The sequence below is a fragment of the Chionomys nivalis genome, chromosome 6 (genome assembly GCF_950005125.1).
Source record: "Chionomys nivalis chromosome 6, mChiNiv1.1, whole genome shotgun sequence".
NCBI lineage: Eukaryota > Metazoa > Chordata > Mammalia > Rodentia > Cricetidae > Chionomys > Chionomys nivalis.
The window spans coordinates 25,251,876-25,269,971 of NC_080091.1; positions in this window are offsets into that span (position 1 = coordinate 25,251,876).

Here is an 18,096-nt window from a genome sequence, read left to right on the forward strand (position 1 = left end):
TATGCACCTATTATTGTTTAGATATTTGTTGATAAAGAGATAAAAGTGAAGTTTGTACACAATATAATTACTCAGCTGATATACTTTAGTAGCTGAAAATTTGAACAGCATTGTTGGGGTGAACTGATATTATTTAATTTTATCAAGGTAACTGAAATGCAAGTGTATTGAAACTCAACAAAAGGGAATGAGTTCTCCTTTGTAAAACAAGTCACAGTTGCAATGTAGAAGTATTAATCTGATACCCGGGGTCCCCTTTGATAGAAAGCACCATAAGAACTTGGCCCACACTAACTTTTGTTAACAAAGGTATATTCAGTGCTGCATTTTCCAAATAGTATCACCTCAAGTCTCATAACCCATTGAGATACTCACTATTAATTTCATTTTATACAAGAAGATTTTGAAAATGAGAGAAATTAAATAATTTATTCTTGTTCTGCAGAATCAAATATTTACAGACTCAAATTCTTTTTTTTTTTTTTTTTTTTTTTTTGATTTTTTGAGACAGGGTTTCTCCGAAGCATTTTGGTTCCTGTCCTGGAACTAGCTCTTCTAGACCAGGCTGGCCTCGAACTCACAGAGATCCGCCTGCCTCTGCCTCCCGAGTGCTGGGATTAAAGGCGTGCGCCACCACCGCCCGGCTTCAAATTCTTTTAAATTCGAGGCTAGTACTCATTCCCTGAAACCATCTAGTTCAACCTAGTAGGAATGCAGCATAGCCAATGAGGGTCCCTTTGGAAGTCACAGCCCCATGCTTTCTATAAGAGCTTCATAATAAAAGGGAAAGCAAAGCAACAACAAATTTAGTGAGTGAATAAATACAAGTTTCTACTTAAATTTTGATGTTGACCTTCATGGCGAAGATTTACAAAATTTTAAATTTGCTTTCTCCAAACTTCTAATGAAAATGTTTATTAAATCCATAAAAATACTGAAACTAACAAATACACTGACTAAAGGCAAAACAATATTTTCTAGCCTTGGGGGGGGTAAGTATATTATCTCCATAAGCAACGGAATGAATTAGGAAGTACATTCTTGAATTCTAACCCTCATTTGAACCAAAATTATAAGGAAAGGAACCTGGAAGACAGCAGAGTTTGACTCGGGACCATTGGAGGGTAGGATGTGGTGGAGTAGACATGGAAAAGGATGAAGACAGAACAGGGCTCAAGACTGTTTAGAGGGCAGGATGTGGTGGAGCAGACATGGAGAGGGATGCTCAAAGAGGGTAGCAAATATAAGCATGAACAAAGAACAAGATCCACATGAACAGAAATGTCACAATAAAATTCATTGTATTGGACAGTAACAAAAGCTGTCAGGGAAAGACAGCCTGATTTTAAAGAAGCATATAAAAGAAGAAGCTTGGATGCCCAGCAACTCTAAGGCATCTGGTAACATTTATCAAAAGCCTCCCACTGTTGTCCAAAGAGGTCAGCCTCGAAATTGCTCACTCCTTCTCTTCCTTTCCTACTTCCAAAGTTATACTTCATCTATTTGCATCAGGAGGCAGCAGTGTATCAGTAATCAACGCATAGGGCAACTGGGATCATCCTATGATGCTTTTTTAAAATTTTTTTCTATGATGCTTTTATATTACTGACGGACTTGGCATTTGATATAGGCTACTGAAATGGAATATTACACCTTTGTTATCATAGTATGATTATTTTAGTGAGGAAGATTCTTAACTCGCTACTTACTTAAGAAGTGCTTTCACTTTGTATTTTCTACTGTTACATGGGTGGACCTGTTATTACAAGTATGTATTATTTATGGAACCAATACATACGTAGGAAAAATGGGGAAATCAAGGAGAGAGACAGACTCAGAGAAAGGGATAACCAAACTAGGGATTCATGGGAAAAGCCATAGGGAGACTTCATAAATCTTTTAATCCAGCACCTAGAAAAATAGGCAGGAGAAAGCCAAAGATATCTGTGGTTTTGAGGTCAATCTTCTCGTGTCTACATATTGAGTTCCAGGTAAGCTTTGGCTATATAGTAAGACTCTCTGTCTCATATATGTATATGTGTGTATATACATATTTACCAATATATGTATATTGTATATATGTATACATATATTGATAGGTATAGAGATATATGAATGATCGATGCACAATACTTAGCTACATACATACATGAATTTATATGTATATACATACATATAATTTTTAAACCCTGAAGTGACATTCCTGAATGAATGGTTAATCTTTAGAAAGCGGTTTATCTTTAGAAAGATAAAATTAATCACATAAAAATTCTAGTCCAGGGTGTGGAATACTTCACTATGAGCTGTTGTCAGGAAGAATGCCAGATTACCCCCCCCCCGCCTAAAAATTTGGGCCACTGCCAGTGCTCTTGGTTGCCTATCAGAATAAGATCATAAGCCATATTGATGATCCCTATTGATAACACTCTCACATTACAAGACATTGAGAAATCAAGCTATATCTGAGTAGAAGTTTTCTTTGCTGGCAGGTACTATACACTGTGGGACCCATGGGTTACAATAATGACCTGCAAGACAAAATATGTCCACTGGTGCAATAGTTGCATGACTCTTAATGTAGCTAACAAAATTTTTGATTGGATTTGAGGCCTATTCCACAGGAATGAACTTATACCTGGCATTGTAATTCTGGATATGAGTCCATGGCAAGAGAAGCTATAGGCTCCAGAGATAAACCTACTAATGTTACTTTATTAAATGGAAACAGCTTAAAAGAGTCTTATGAATGTTGATTATTATACCCAAAGATCAATAATTTCAGCCTTCATTAGAGAAGCTTCCTTTAGAACTAGACAGTTGAAAATGCAGACACTCATGACTAGCCACAGTGCAAAGAATAGTGCTCATTCCTAATGGGACATCTGTGTCTCCCCTCCCAAGCTCAGTTAACAGAAGAGTGGGTAGAAATCTCAGGGCCATGGGTTGGGAAGGAAGATAGAAAACAGTGTCCTCTGGACATGACATGGCTATCGCACTCATGAACTCACCTCACTCAATATGGCTGCCTGTATAAGACCTGCATATCACTGTATCCATATCATCATGTGTAGATGGAAAGCTCTTGTGGTCCTTCACTGAAGGAATAAGGGCAATTAATAGGCACAGAATACGATGTGACAATTTTTCATGGAGTAGCTACTGATAAGTTGTCCACATTTCAGTAAATAACTCATGATTTATGAAATCAACCACAATTAGTCAGTGGATCCACCAAAAATGTTTTAGACAACATCAGACAAGGAGGTAACTTGTGAAACAAAGGGTTTCAAATGGAAGAGAGGGGAGATGAAAGAGGTTGGAGGAAGTGTGTCACTGTGAGAGTAGGTTTTGAAGTCTTCTATGCTCAAGCTACACCCAGTGTCATAGTTCACTTCCTGTTGCCTGTGGATCAAGATATAGAACTCTCAACCTCTTCTCCAGGACCATGTCTGCTATACACTGCCATGACCCTCCATGATGATAATGGACTAAACCTCTGAAATTGTAAGTAACCCATAATATTTTTCCTTTATAAGAGTTGCTGTGGTCATGGTGTCTCTTCACAGCAATAGAAACCCTAAGACAGAAGTTGGTATTAGAGAGTAGAGGAGTGCCATAATAAGCCTGACTATGTTTTTTTGGGGGTAGTGGTGGTGGAGGAATTTGGATTTGGGAAGTTTGGGTTAGGAAAGTAGCAGAATGCTTTAAGTGCTGCTCAATGAGCCATACTAGTAGGAACGGTGGTACTGAGAGTTATTTGAACTGTGGGGCCTAGCTCAGGAATTTTCAGAGGAGAAGAATATTAATATGTGTCCTAAAGATTGTTCTTGTGATATTTTGGTGAAGAATGTGACTGCTTTTTGCCTTTGTCTTAAGAGTCTGCCTGAGGCTAGATTGGATTAATTCTATTTGCAGAATAAATCTCAAAACAGCCTATTATTTACTTTGTTGTATGGTTATTAGTGGTAACTCTAATGAAGATTTATAATAATAAAAAAATAGCTGAGCAAGAAAGAATATAAGCCGGGCATGTGGCACTTCTATAATTCTAGGACTTGAACATGGAGAAAGGAGAATCAAGAGTTCAGTGTCATCCTTGTCTTCATCCAGATCCTGGCCAGCCTGGGCTATGGGAGACTCTATTTCCTAGCCAGCCTGGGCTATGGGAGACTCTGTCTTAATATGACGACTACAAAATTATATATCTGAGTTTTTTCTGACTTTCTTTTATTGAATGCTTTAAGGGTCAATGAAAAACTATGACAGATTGTCATAATGCACATTAAATGAATGACTAGTAGTTGAGATATAAAGTTTGGCCAACAGACTACTTTAGCTAATGAGAAAGCCATTCTATATTTCTGACATTTTCATTGTTTTCTCATTACTGTTGATTGTTGTTGGATAATTTTGATTGCTCAAATAAATGCCAAAGAAATTTCTTCAGGTTAAAGAAAAACAATCTCAGTGAAAAAGAAAATAATGATAATAAAAAATGAGAGAAAATGAAAAAAAAATAAATATGAAAAATTTGTGATTAAGTAGACTGAAAGACGATGTAACAATTAAAACAATTAGCCGGGAGGTGGTGGCACACACCTTTAATCCCAGCACTCGGGAGGCAGAGGCAGGAGGATCTCTGGGAGTTAGAGGTCAGCCTGGTCTACAAGAGCTAGTTCCAAGACAGGAACCAAAAAGCTACGGAGAAACCCTGTCTCAAAAATAAAAAAAAAATAAATAAAAATAAATTAAAAAAAACAATTAAAACAATTAATAATGCCTTTGGGATTTTAAATGTATTTTTTAAAAATCTAATATTTATCTCTGGATACCCAAAGACCTTTCTGAACAGGAACCCAATAGCATAGGTATTAAGATCAAAAATTAATAATGGGACCTCATGAAACAAAACGCTGCTGTACAGCAAAGGGCAGCATTATTCAGGTAAAAAGAAGTCTACAAAAATGAGGAAAAGTCTTTACTGGCAGAGGATTAGTATGTGAATATACAAAGAACTAAAAAAATTAACATCAGGAAAACGAACAGCGTTTTTCTGTTTAAGCCAATATTTTGTAGATTTGCTTATCTTTCTTTGTTTTTATAATTTAATCCCCCTCACAGGTTCTCACTAGTCCGGGCTGGCTTTAAGCTGGGTGTGGCTGAGAATGACCTTGAATTCCTGATCCTCCTGTGTTCTAGTATAACAGGAACTACACCTGATTTTGTGCAATACTGATGATTAAACCAAGGGCCTTGGTCATGCTGGGCAAATATTCTAATAACTGCACTATATCACCAGCCCTAGGTTCTGCACTTCTGATAAGCTCTCAGGTGGTGTCCCTCTTACTTCTCAGCCTGAGCTCCTATGGAAACAGAACTAGAAAAGTCCTTACCACTGACGTCTCAGCTCTTGCCTGCTTCCCTTAGGCTTTGTTTACCTTCAACACTCTTACTTGGCTTCACTTGTACAGCTAACCCACAGCATAGACTTCTCTAGGTTCAAATCTAAGATCTTCCACAGAATTAAGCAGCATAAAATAGATGGAAGGCTTGAAAATCAGATAAGATGGGGAAATGTCCAAGAAACTGAAGTTACTTAAGCTGGAGAAAGGAGTGTGAGCATGAACAGATACAGCTTCAGGAGGTCCCACTTACTAATTTTTGACCTCAGTGTCTGTGCTACTGGGGTTATATAGAGGATATGGTCTTCTGTGCCAGTGCATTCAAGGCTACCTCCCACTTTCTTTTCTCTGAGGTTCAATGTGGTTGGTTATATGTTGAGGTCTTTGATCCATTTGGACTTGAGTTTTGTGTATGGTGAGAGACATGAATCTGTTTGCAGTGTTCTACTTGTTGACATTTGGTTGTGCCAGCACCATTTGTTGAAGATGCTTTCTTTTTCCCATTTTATGGTTTCAGCTTCTTTGTCAAAAATCAGGTGTTCATAGATGTGTGGATATCTGGGTCCTCGATTCAATTCCATTGGTCAACCTCTCTGTTTCTATGCCAGTAACAAGCTGTTTTCAGAACTGTAGCTCTGTTAGTGGAGTTTGAAGTCAGGGATTGTGGTGTCTCCAGAAGTTCCTTTGTTGTACAGGATGGTTTTGGCTATCCTGGGTTTTTTGTTTTCCCATATGAAGTTGAGTGTTGTTCTTTCAAGGTCTGTTATGAATTTTGCTTGTATTTTGATGGGCATTGCATTGAATCTGCAGATTGCTTTTGGCAAGATAGCCATTTTCACAATGTGAAGCCTACCTGTTCAAGAGCACAGACGATCTTTCCATTTTCATTTTTTTTCTTTCTTTCTTTCTTTTTTTTTTTTTTTTTTTTTGAGACAAGGTTTCTCCATAATTTTGGAGCCTGTCCTGGGACTAGCTCTTGTTGACCAGGCTGGCCTTGAACTCACAGCGATCCACCTGCCTCTTCCTCCCAAGTGCTAGGATTAAAGGCGTGTACCACCACTAACCAGTGATCTTTCCATTTTCTAATGTACCTTCTTCAATTCCTTTCTTAAGAGACTTAAAGTCCTTGTCATATAGATCATTCACTTGTTTGGCTAGAGTTACTCCAAGATATTTTCTTTTATTTGTGGCTATTGTAAATGGTGATGTTTCTCTGATTTCTTTCTCAGTCTATGTATCATTTGTATATAGGAGGGCTACTGATTATTTGAGTTAATCTTGTTTCCTGTCACATTACTGAAAGTGTTTAGCGGTTGTAGTAGCTCCCTAGTAGAATTTTTGAGCTCACCTATGTATATTATCATATTATTGGTGAATAGCAAAAGTTTGACATTTTCTTTTCCAACTTGTATCCCCTTGATCTCTTTTTGTTTTCTTATTACTACAGCTAGGACTTCAAGTATTATATTGAATATATATGAAGAGAATGGACAGACTTTCTTGTTCCTGATTTCAGTGGGATCATTTTGAGTTTCCATTTAGTTTGATGTTGGTTATTGCCTTGCTTTATATTGCCCTTATTGTGTATAGGTATGTTCCTTGTTTTCCTGCTCTCTCCAAGACCTTTATCATAAAGAGGTGTTGGAATTTGTCACAGGCCTTTTCAGCATCTAATGAGATGAACTTGAGGGTTTTTTTTTTCTTTTAGTTTGTTTATATGGTGGATTACATCAACAGATTTCCGTATGCTGAACCATCTATGCATCTCTGGGATAAATCCTACTTTGCCATAGTGAATGATTTTCCTGATGTGTTCTTGGATTCACGTTGCCAGTATTTTATTGAGTGATTTTGCACCAATGTCCATGAGGAAGATTGATTGGTCTATAATTCTCTTAGTTGTGTCTTTGTTTGGTTTGGATTTTAGGATGACTGTAGTCTCCTAAAAAGATTTTGGCAATGTTTCTTTTATTCCCAGTGTGTTTTAATGTAGATGTCTTGCTGGACACTGTGCTAACCTTTAAAACATGTGAGATTCTTATTCTTACTATGTAAACAGCTGGCGTATAAAAAGTTTGTATAACAAAGTGAACTGTTAAATATGTATCTTGGTAGAGTAGAAAAATAAGTTAGCAGTTATATACTATGCATATGCTTCAATCATACTCATTCTAAAGGAAATATTCCAAAATTAGCTATATTTTCTGCCAGATTCCCTGGATGTATATCTGTTCCACCTTGAACACAGGTCAGAGAGTTTAGGCCTATTCTTGCCCCTTCAAGGTTACGACTGGAGGTTTGACTCCCGGGAGTGGCTGCCTACAAAGACGCTCAGCCTAAGGTGTGGTTGCTGCATGTCCTGCTTGGTATTTCAGGTATTGAAGAAGTAATTGCTCTGTTTCTTCTTTGTATCTTAGTAAACCACTCTTTAGCCTTCTTTCCTCCTTTAGAAATGGGGTAGGTACATAAGGCATATGGAAAATAAATGAGGGAATTCACTATTCCCTGGGTTGCTCTCCCGACTCTCTTCTGTGTCTCTGTCTATTTTCTTTGTATCACTGTTTGTCTGCCTAACATTTCTAATCCACACTCTCCTAACCTGGAACATACAAACCCCTGGAGACTGGACCTTGACAATTTTCTCTGAGTAATGAAAGTGTACTAATGTTTATTTTTTAAAATGTTAATCTACAATGAAAATTTGACATGACTTTAAGGAAACCCAAGAAGATCATGTTTAAGTATTACAGAATCATAAAAATTAGCTACAGGAGCCAGGCAGTGGTGGCGCACGCCTTTAATCCCAGCACTTGGGAGGCAGAGGCAGGCAGATCTCTACGAGTTCGAGGCCAGCCTGGTCTACAAGAGTTAGTTCCAGGCCAGGCTCCAAAGCTACAGAGAAATCCTGTCTCGAAAAACAAAACAAAAAAAAAATAGCTACATGATTATCAAAGCTCAGATATCTATCTCTTAGTGAGTCTCTACCCTGTGACTATAGAATGGTATCAGAATATGGATTTCCCTTCAGTTCTTAGTGGTACTGATGCTGCTAGCCTTGGGAATGACACTCAGAAATATTGCCCCTCAAAGGACAATGGATAGATGGCCCTGGCTGGGTTCCATGTTATTCAGCATTTTTGAAATCTAGGATCCTTGAATTATCCTGGCTACCATCTCAGAAAGTGGCTTTAAAATTCCCTGAAGGACTCTGTGGGTTCAACTGTCCATCATGAAGAAGCACAATGAATAGCCAGTTAGCTTCTAACAATTTGATTCCTAAGCTACACCTATGGATTGTTACTTTGCTTTAAGACCACAACTTTGTCATGTAGACCCCTTTAAGAGTTAGAAAGACTAAGAAGAGAATTTGTGTTGTGTCTGCATGATTTTAAACTTAGGTATGTTTCATTATGAGTAAATATTTGCTATAATGGACATTTTTGTTTCCTTCAAATTTTGTTTTGTTTCAAAACAAGATCTCAGTCTATAGTCCAGGCTGTCCTGGAACTTGTGATGCAGTCCAGAGTGGTCTTCAGTTCATAGTGAGCCCCATGTCTCACCTTTTAATTAATGGGATTTCAGGTACAAATCATGACAGCCTGCTTTCCTTTAAAGTTTCAGGAAAAGATACAGGTGAGTCTCACCTTGAGTAGAATGTCAAACATTTTAGTCAAGAAACAATGTGAATTGGAAAGGAACTTGTAGAAAGTTGAAGAAATCCGGAATCTCTAGTTTGGAGAATGAGCTAATCAGTGATGGTTTGTTATTGTCTGTGAAAGTTCAGCTAATGACAATAGATTCATGGTGGCATACGAGGGAATCTCTCTAACATACTCTGTGGCACAAATACAGGGACTAAGAAAACAAAGTGTCTGACTACTAAAAATTGAGTGCCACACACACATTCATAAACAAACAAAAACAAGGCAATACAACTCTTCCAAAAGATGGCAATTCTACAGTAATGGTATCTTCCAAGAGTGAGTTATAGGTAATTTCAGACAAAAGACTTAAAAGACAGATTATGAATATGTGTTTACATTTATATATTTCTTTCATTCACCTAATTGGTCTAAAAGTGAGTGGCTATATATATATTAAAATGGTTAAGTTGGCCTAAATTCTATTAAGTTTGCAGTTGGAACTTTAAGTTAAAACTATTGGCGATGCCAGCCTCCACTGGTTAAGTTGGCCCATCAGTCTGAATATGCCAGTTAAAGAGACAGTAATGGTGAAGAACAGAGATTTAATCAATGTAGCCATGTGGGAGAAAGCAAGTGGAGAAGTCTGATGAGCCCGGATACATCTGAGAAACAGACATGTGTTTTACACTTAACAGATAAAGGAAAATGTTTACAGAATCAGCAGGTTTGGCCAGGGTGTTACCTAGATGATCAGTGTTTCACTTCTGGTTCTATAAGAAATCACACTTACTTGAGGGGATGGACTAGTTCTCGGGAGTTCACTATCCCATCTCTGGAATGTAGCCTTGCCCTGGTCAGGAAGGTGGCCCCACTCAGCTCTGCTATTCCTGGATCCAAGGACAGAGACAATGACTTATCTCTGTGAGTTAAGTTACTTATGGAAGTATACAGTTTAAACAAAGAACATTAGACATGAACAAAATGAAGGCAGAAATGCCAGCTCCCCCCCCCCCCCGTTTTTAATTGTCTTATAGGCCCAGGATTGAAGGTATCATGCAAAGAAGTTGAGGGTTGGTACCATGAGGAGATCTTGTGAGAGGTTATTGGCAAAAATGCAGCCCAGTTGCAGCATCAAGGGACACCAGCATTTTGGAGATGCCAGTACTATGTGGGAAGACCACCAAAAGCAATAACAGTCGTGGAGTGGAGCCAGCCTGGAGTCTAGATGATAAACTGTGTGTGCTGCAGAGGCCAGAGCTGATGAAGTGACCCAAGTACTTAGGAGGAGTCCAGAAGATCAGGAATGAATCCCAGATATTTGGACATTGAGTTCTTTATACTGTTGGAGTTTGGTTTTGCTTGATTGAGTTCGTGACAATTCACTGGTTCTTCCCTCTTGAAGAAGGTATTTAATTTTGATTTTTAAGGAACTCACAGATGAAAGATTTGAACTTTTAAAAGAAATTGGATGTTTTAAAAGAACTGAAATTTTAATGTGTTTGAATTTGTGGAGATATATAATTTCCTGCTACCTCAAAGAAACCCCAGAGAATTCTAAAGGGTCAAGGCTGCCTGTAGGACACCTGGACATCAATAAGAAATAGAGCTTTGCCTCCTCTGCAAAGAGGGACACCACTGTAAGGGACAAAGTCCCACTTCCTGGAGTAAGGATAGCCCTTTAATCTGATGGCTGCCCTTAAAGATTAAAGGTGCCCAAAGACATTTGATAAAGTCCTAACTCAAGCAACCGAAGACAAACACTGCAATACCATAGGCAATTCTTCATGTAACAGGTCAAAATGTTACCCTTTCTTCAAATATTGGAACTTCATTCTCAGTCTTAATAACAGAGGGTCACTTACTAAATAAACTTGTGTAATGACAAGTGTTGATAGAAACGCCCCAAAGCTAAAGAAATGACTGTCATCCCCAGCCTCAGGGAATGCACCCCAATAACACAACACTACACTAAGTGTTCTTACCTAAGCCAAGGGACTTTAGATTACTTCTCTAGTTACTCTATAACTTTTGGATATTTGAAACACTTATAAGTTATAGAAGTTACTGCAATGCTGGAGACGAGTGCTGTCAATGATATAAATGTCTTCTGATATTTGCTGACACCACAGAACAGATAACAATCCCCCGCAGCCATACTGACCAATTCAAGAGATTATTCTCCCGAATAAAATTTCTCCCCCATGAGTCTCGACAGACTCAAGATCATCTTGAAGACAAGACAGTTTCCAATTGCAGATGACCAAAGACTTATGTTCTCTTCAAACACAGAAACAAGGCAGAGGCCTTACCTTCTTATAGACAACGACAGGTCCTACTGACTAATCTGTAGGTTGTTGCAACCCTACTTTATATTTCTGGTTTTCTTCAGACACTGCTGCTATATTATCTATTCATGACTTACAATCTCATGCTATTTTGCTTTCAAAGCATCAGATTCCTTCTTAGAACTGTTTTAGCACCTTCTTAATATGTAAACACACAAATATATATATATATATATATATATATATATATATATATATATATATATAGATCAAAGGATAATGCCTGGGAATCAGATATACTACTCTTTCTTGGGGCAGTCATTGCCATGTCTTTCCTGTCTTTTGCACTGTTTAAAACCATGGGTAGGTATAATTGCCTAACTCTTATGTGGACCCTATATTTTTAACCTCTATATAACATTTGTGTCTTCTAGAATATGCAACTTTCAGATTAAGCTTCTTTTATAGCAGGAATTCTTGCCAATTCCTATCATAAGGAATCCAACTCATCCTTTCCAATTGATAGATGTCTAGGGAGAGAGTTTGTAGTTCCTTGTAAGCAAGGATCATGCCCTTCAGCAGCAGGAAGTGGTTACAAGAAGACAGACCGTCATTCTTCAGCTCCTCCACAGAATGAATGGCCTGGAACACAGCTCTCAGGGTCAGATAAGACAACAGAACAGGAGAATGAGGTCCAGAAGACCTTATACAAAGGCTATAAAGTCTGTATATGAGAAAAGCCTGTTGTCAAAGAGGAAAACTGGAAATCCCCAGCCAAGGTGAGTATGCATGAAAAGCTAACTCTGTACAATACTCATGTTTGAGCTCCTAAACTCGCTCCCACCTCTTCTGGCCCAATTCCACTCTTGGAAATGTATTCATACTTTATAAATGCTCATGCTTTGCTTTGCTGTTTTCCAAATGTTTCCATCCAATTCTTTGTTCTCGGACACAAGAAGCGGAAACTCCTCTGGAGATGCCCGTGGAATCCCGATAGTCACCGAGATAATTGAGGAGACCACTAAACGGAGGCCCTTACACCACAGCTATCTCAGGACACAGGCAGACTCTGAATAGAAACATTCTACCAAAGTTGAAAGAAAAAAAGAATTTTATATATAACTATGATTAAATTATTGGTTTTACCGTTTTGTTTTTTTGAAACAAATCTCCTCAGAGTTAGCCATTAATCCATGTGTTAATAGGATTGTAATGTGAATATGATAGGAATCTCTAGCAGAGAAGATTCCCTGCGAACACAGATTAATAATCACCATCATGTTTATGAACCATTTCTCTATAGGAGCTAAGCAAAAATTTTAGTTTGTTATTAAAACGTTTCCCAAATTAGATGTTACTTATATGTATAAATTATTCAAATGTAGAGAAAGTTATGTTTTACAGTTTGAATCATAGTGTGCTCAACTATCTTCTAAACTCAGTTTATATTTCATATGAAACCATTTTACTGTGCCAGTAAGATGGCTCAGCAGGTAAAGGCGCTCTCTGCACTAAGCTAACCCGAGTGCTACCTCAGGACCCACGTAAAGTGGGAGACAGTAACTGGCTCCACAACATTGTCATGTGACCTCACATGTTCACCGTGGCACTTTTGCAAACACATGTACCACACAGATCATTTACACGGTAGCTGTATTATATTTATTTTAGGAACTAAATTCAAAAGGGGTATTTAATTTGAAAGCCATTGACAACCTGGAAGGGACTGCGCATGCATGACATGGCAGTTTCCTATCATGCAACAATCATGGAGCATGGCCACCCTAGGTGTGCCTATTTTCTTTTCAATGATAAGAACAGTGTAAAATTTGCGAGACATTCTTAAGCTTTAAAGTATTATCAAATTTTTACTACTCTTCTAGGTGTCATTAAATTCTCTGGGATTTGTCTTAGTTATTTTTTTTTTTTATTGTTTTGAAGAGACACTATGACCAAGGCAACTTAAGAAAAGAGTTTATTGGGGCTTACAATTCCAGAGGTTGGGTGAGTCCATGACCATCCTGACAGGGAATATGGCGACAGCCAGGCAAGCAAGGTGCGGGAGCAGCAGCTGAGAGCTTACATCTGAACTACAGACACAAGGCAGAGAGGCCTAACTCGGGATGGCTGGGCGTTTGAAACCTCAAAACCCAACCCCAGTGACACACCTCCTCCAGCAAGGCCACACCTCCTAATTCTTCTCAAATGGGATCCACCAAATGGGGATCAAGCATCCAAGCAAATATGAATTTACAGGAACCATTCTCTTTCAAATCACCCAGTACCTTTTTAGGTACTTTCTAAACATCAGTTGGGTATTTGGGTCAGAGGGGTGTGAATTAAGCCATTGGGAATATGTGCTTCTAGAATCCCTGGTCAGTTGGGCGGCAGGAGAGATCCCTAAGAGCAAAAAACCATTGATCCTGCTCATTTAGACATGTGGATGCTCAAGTCATGAAGTCAATTTCAAACATATGATTTATAGATATTATCAAAGAAAGGGAAAATATCAGCAGTAGGTCAAACACTGAAGGGGAAAGAAGAATGCAACTCTTCTGGGCACTGTTTTGCCCGGATCGCTATCACGGGGATCCCCCAAAACCACCGTGGTGTTCACACTCATATGTAAAAGGAAAGAGCCTTTATTCAAACTTAAACTTGGACTCTCCATCTGTCCGATGCAGCGGTTGAGAGCAGAGAGTGCCAAGCCGAGTCAGGGTAGGGTCTTTATCATAGTAGAGGTTGAGGTGAGGGGATTTCCAGGGTTCAGAACCCTGATTGGCTGGCATCTGTCTAGGGGTCTTGGCAAAAGGGGAACAGGTAAGTCCTGGGCTCAGGCACATCTTATCTATCTTATCTAATGGTTGGAATGTCAGGTACTTCCCCCTTAGATGCAGGCCCGCCCTGGGTGGTGTCAGCTTCTGGCTTTTCCTGGAGCCCAGTGCTGCCTGCTGTGGCAGCTGTGGGGCTCAGGTCCCATGTGTGGCCAGACCGCCCTGGGCCCCACATGGCCTGAGCCATATTATGTGTGGCCAGGTTACCCTGGGCCCCTGTCTTACCTAAGGATGAGGACTGAGACCTAGTTCTAAGACGACCTTCAGCCAAACTGCAGGGGAAACAAGGAGAGAAGAAATGGATGAGCTCTTCCGGAGAACTAAGAATTTTAGATGAAAAGTTACAATATATGAGCAACCTGCCTGACTCCATTTTTGGAGACTTTATGCTGTATTTTTAAAAGTAAGTTTCTATTTACAGTGAGAGTTGAGTTGCTCTGTTTCCTAGAACCTTACCTTCCCCAGCCTGTGACCTTGACTTGTTTTGGAGAATACCCTAGCCCTGCCTGACTCCTCCCTAATTGCGTGGTGGGTGATCAAGGGATGTTTTCTTAAGATTTTTTTTGTATTTCCTTATTGTCCCACTGTCTCCCTAAAACTACTTGTGATTTTGCTCCTTAAAAGGGAGGGGTTCAAGTGGTGGATTTGTGACTGCTCTCTTTAACCCAACTTAGGAGGCAGTCGTTGGTCAGCTCTTGGGTGCACCCCAAGAAAACTCAAACTTGTTTCACATTTGGCTCAAATTGTTGGTAGTCGTCTTATTCTCAATGTAGGGATTAACACATGTTGACTGATGACTATAATGCATTTGTGAATAGACATAAGATTCAGAACTTAATGAGTTACCACCACATGGTCATTTTTCTGACAGTAAAGTGAAAGCAACAAGTCCCCGAGACTTGTCTCTGTTTTGCAATCATTGTCCTTTTCTCCCTTTCAAAAGTTACTGTGTTAATGGCTTTTGTCATCATTGTCAACAATATCTGAAAGGAATGAGAGAGGAGGGAATGATTTGGGCTCATAGTTTGAGAGCACCAGACAGGGATGGTATTGCAGATTTGGCCCCTGTTTCTAGCACGGGTAGCATGTGGCTTGGGGGATATCACACAGAGCAAAGGAAGCAGAGGGACTGGCTGGAGGAGGGGCAGAGGTATAAGCTTCAAAGCCCATCCTCCTGCAGCCAGCTTCTTCCAGTTAGACTCTGAAATTACCTGGCACAATTGAGAAGGAAACATGAACCACGAAACAAACCCGCATAGGAGTTTATTCGAGAAAACATGTACAGGCCTGGTGCTGTCGGTGTGCAGAAAGAGGGATGAAGATGGCACACCCAACTTTTAAAGGCTGCCTAATACATGCACACAGGCGGTGATATAGCTACATCATACACAGACGATGGAGCTCACATATGCGCACAAGGGCTTACTTAGTTGCACCATATGTAGATGATACAACCAAGCTGCACATGGGTCACAGGGCCTTTTAAGGTCCCCCGGAGTGGCTTGGTTTTTGCCCAAGGGCTTGTCTGCACTTGTGTGGCCCTGGAACTCGGAAGTGTCAACCATGTTGGTTGGCTAAAATCATAACATTCCACCCTTTTTTTTATTATGAAAATTTTTGGAGTTTGGGGTCTTTAGTGAATGGGAATGGGGCATCATCAGGTCTCTGGTGACTGCTTCCTGCTGATTTTATGGGTGTTGGAGATTTGAGGTGCTTGTCCATGTCCTAGGGTGGCTGATTACTTTTGTGTTTTTTTTTTTTTCGGGCTCAGTGGAACTGGCTGGCTGGCAGCTTGGATCTTGCAAGATGCTGGGAAGGCAGAAAATTATGCCTGGAAAAATTTTAGATTCTGGTGATTGAGGGAGGAGAGTCCCAAGATGGAGGATGGAGGGATTTCTTTTTGGGGGGGGTAGAGGAGGGAATTTCCCAGGGGTTCCCAAGACCAGGAATGATAAGGGAAGAATTAAATGATACTTATTCTGGGCAAGTCTGGTCTGTTTAGATAGGTACAATTGGCTCCCTGGAGCTTATGAAAAGAAAATGTTTAAAAAGAAATAAATTTTAGACATATTAAAAACTTATGATTATGATAGTATAGTGTTGGAATAGAAGATGGTAGGGAGGAGGGAAGAGAAAAAAAGGGGAATTATTAGAAAGGGAAATTATTATACCCCCTCAGTATTTTACCTGAAGCAAATCTTAAGGCACTTGCTCTCTTTAGCATCATGGTATTACCTTAACATCCATTTCCCAACTAACTCAGGTTACATCATGAACTTGTTAAAAAGCCTCCCATCTTCCCAAGGCTATAGGAATTATTCACTGTTGGTCTCATCAGACTGACAGCTCCATTATTTCCCAGGGAAATAACTGGGCTGACCAAGCAGCTAGAACAGCAGCATTCCAGATCTCAGTTACCTCAGGAGGTTCAGACAGTACAGCCCATATCCTTGTAGACATCCACTGACACACAGCATATTCTGTCCTACCTACATTGGCTCTTTCATCTTAATAGCACATCTCTGTTTTGTTTTATCAAGGCTCACCTCCAACCCACCCCCAAGGACTTAGAGTTCTTAAAAGTTATCAGTGCCTCTTGTAAAACCAAAAGTCACATCCCAAGACCAAATATTGTAGCTTCACTTTTCCCACCCACCAGGCCAGGGGCTCCCTTCCAGAAACTGACTGGAAGCTTGATTTTACTCATATACCCACAAGTAGACAAGTTAAATATCTCCTGGTTTTGGTGGACACCATGTCTTGGTATATTGAAGCATTCCCCACCACTAACAAGAGGGCCCGGACAGTTTCTGATGGTCTTCTGTGAGAAATCATCCCCTGGTTTGGAATCGCAACCTCTCTTCAGTCGGATAATGGCCCAGAGTTTACCTCCCAGACCTCTCAAACTTTATCTAAGGCTCTTAACATTCCCTGGCATTTTCATATCCCATACCATTTTTAGTCTTCAGGGAAGGTAGAACAAACTAACCGTTCCTTAAAAGATGTTCTTGTTAAAATGTCACAGGCGCTTCACCTTGACTGGGTAAAACTCTTGCCTCTGGTCCTTCTTAGGAGAAGGGCTTTCCCCAACAGCTCTCTTTCTATCTCACCCTTTGAACTCATGTATCGGCAGCCAGTTTTAACCTCCTGCCTCTCACCTAAAACCTCTCCTCTTCCTTATCATCTGCCTACTCCACTGTTAGCCTGTCTTCATTCCCTATTATGGGATTTTACCGACTACTCATTACCTCAACCATGTGCCCGTCTATGCCCACTGCCAATTAAAATAGGAGATCAGGTACTATTCTCCCCCTAGACCAATGCCTCTCAATACTTTCCCCTAAATGGTAGGGGACCTTTAAAGTAATTCTTGTAACTCCCATAAGTTGTCAAGCTTGAGGGACTCCCTTATTGGATCCATCTGTCTCACCTAAACTTTTTACTCTTCCAGCTCAAGATACCCCCTTGTATATGATAACTCCAACAGGGCCCTGCTCCCTTAAGTTCCAGAGTACACCAAAATCAGCCACTTTTTCTCCAGTTCCAGAAGAATAAAAGTCTCATCACCATACTCAATTCTCCTGTGCCCAAAACTCCATATATTCTCCCACTTCCTCTTCTATCTGCTTTACCAACTTCTTTATATCTCCAATGTCATACTTAAATTTCCAGTTAACCACTCAGTTGTTATTATAGGGACCATCATTAAACGTAGAGCCCAGGTAGCAAGAAACAATAACAAGTTTGGGGTCATTCACAATCCCAGACTCCAAAAACTCACAAAACAGACGTTAACATAACAGGTTTATCACTGACTGCAGCAGTGTCTCCTGGATGTTAAGGTAATACCATGATGCTAATTATTCCACCCCACTGATTTATTTGTCCATCCCTTCACCACTAGAACACCATCCTAACTCTTAAGTACTCT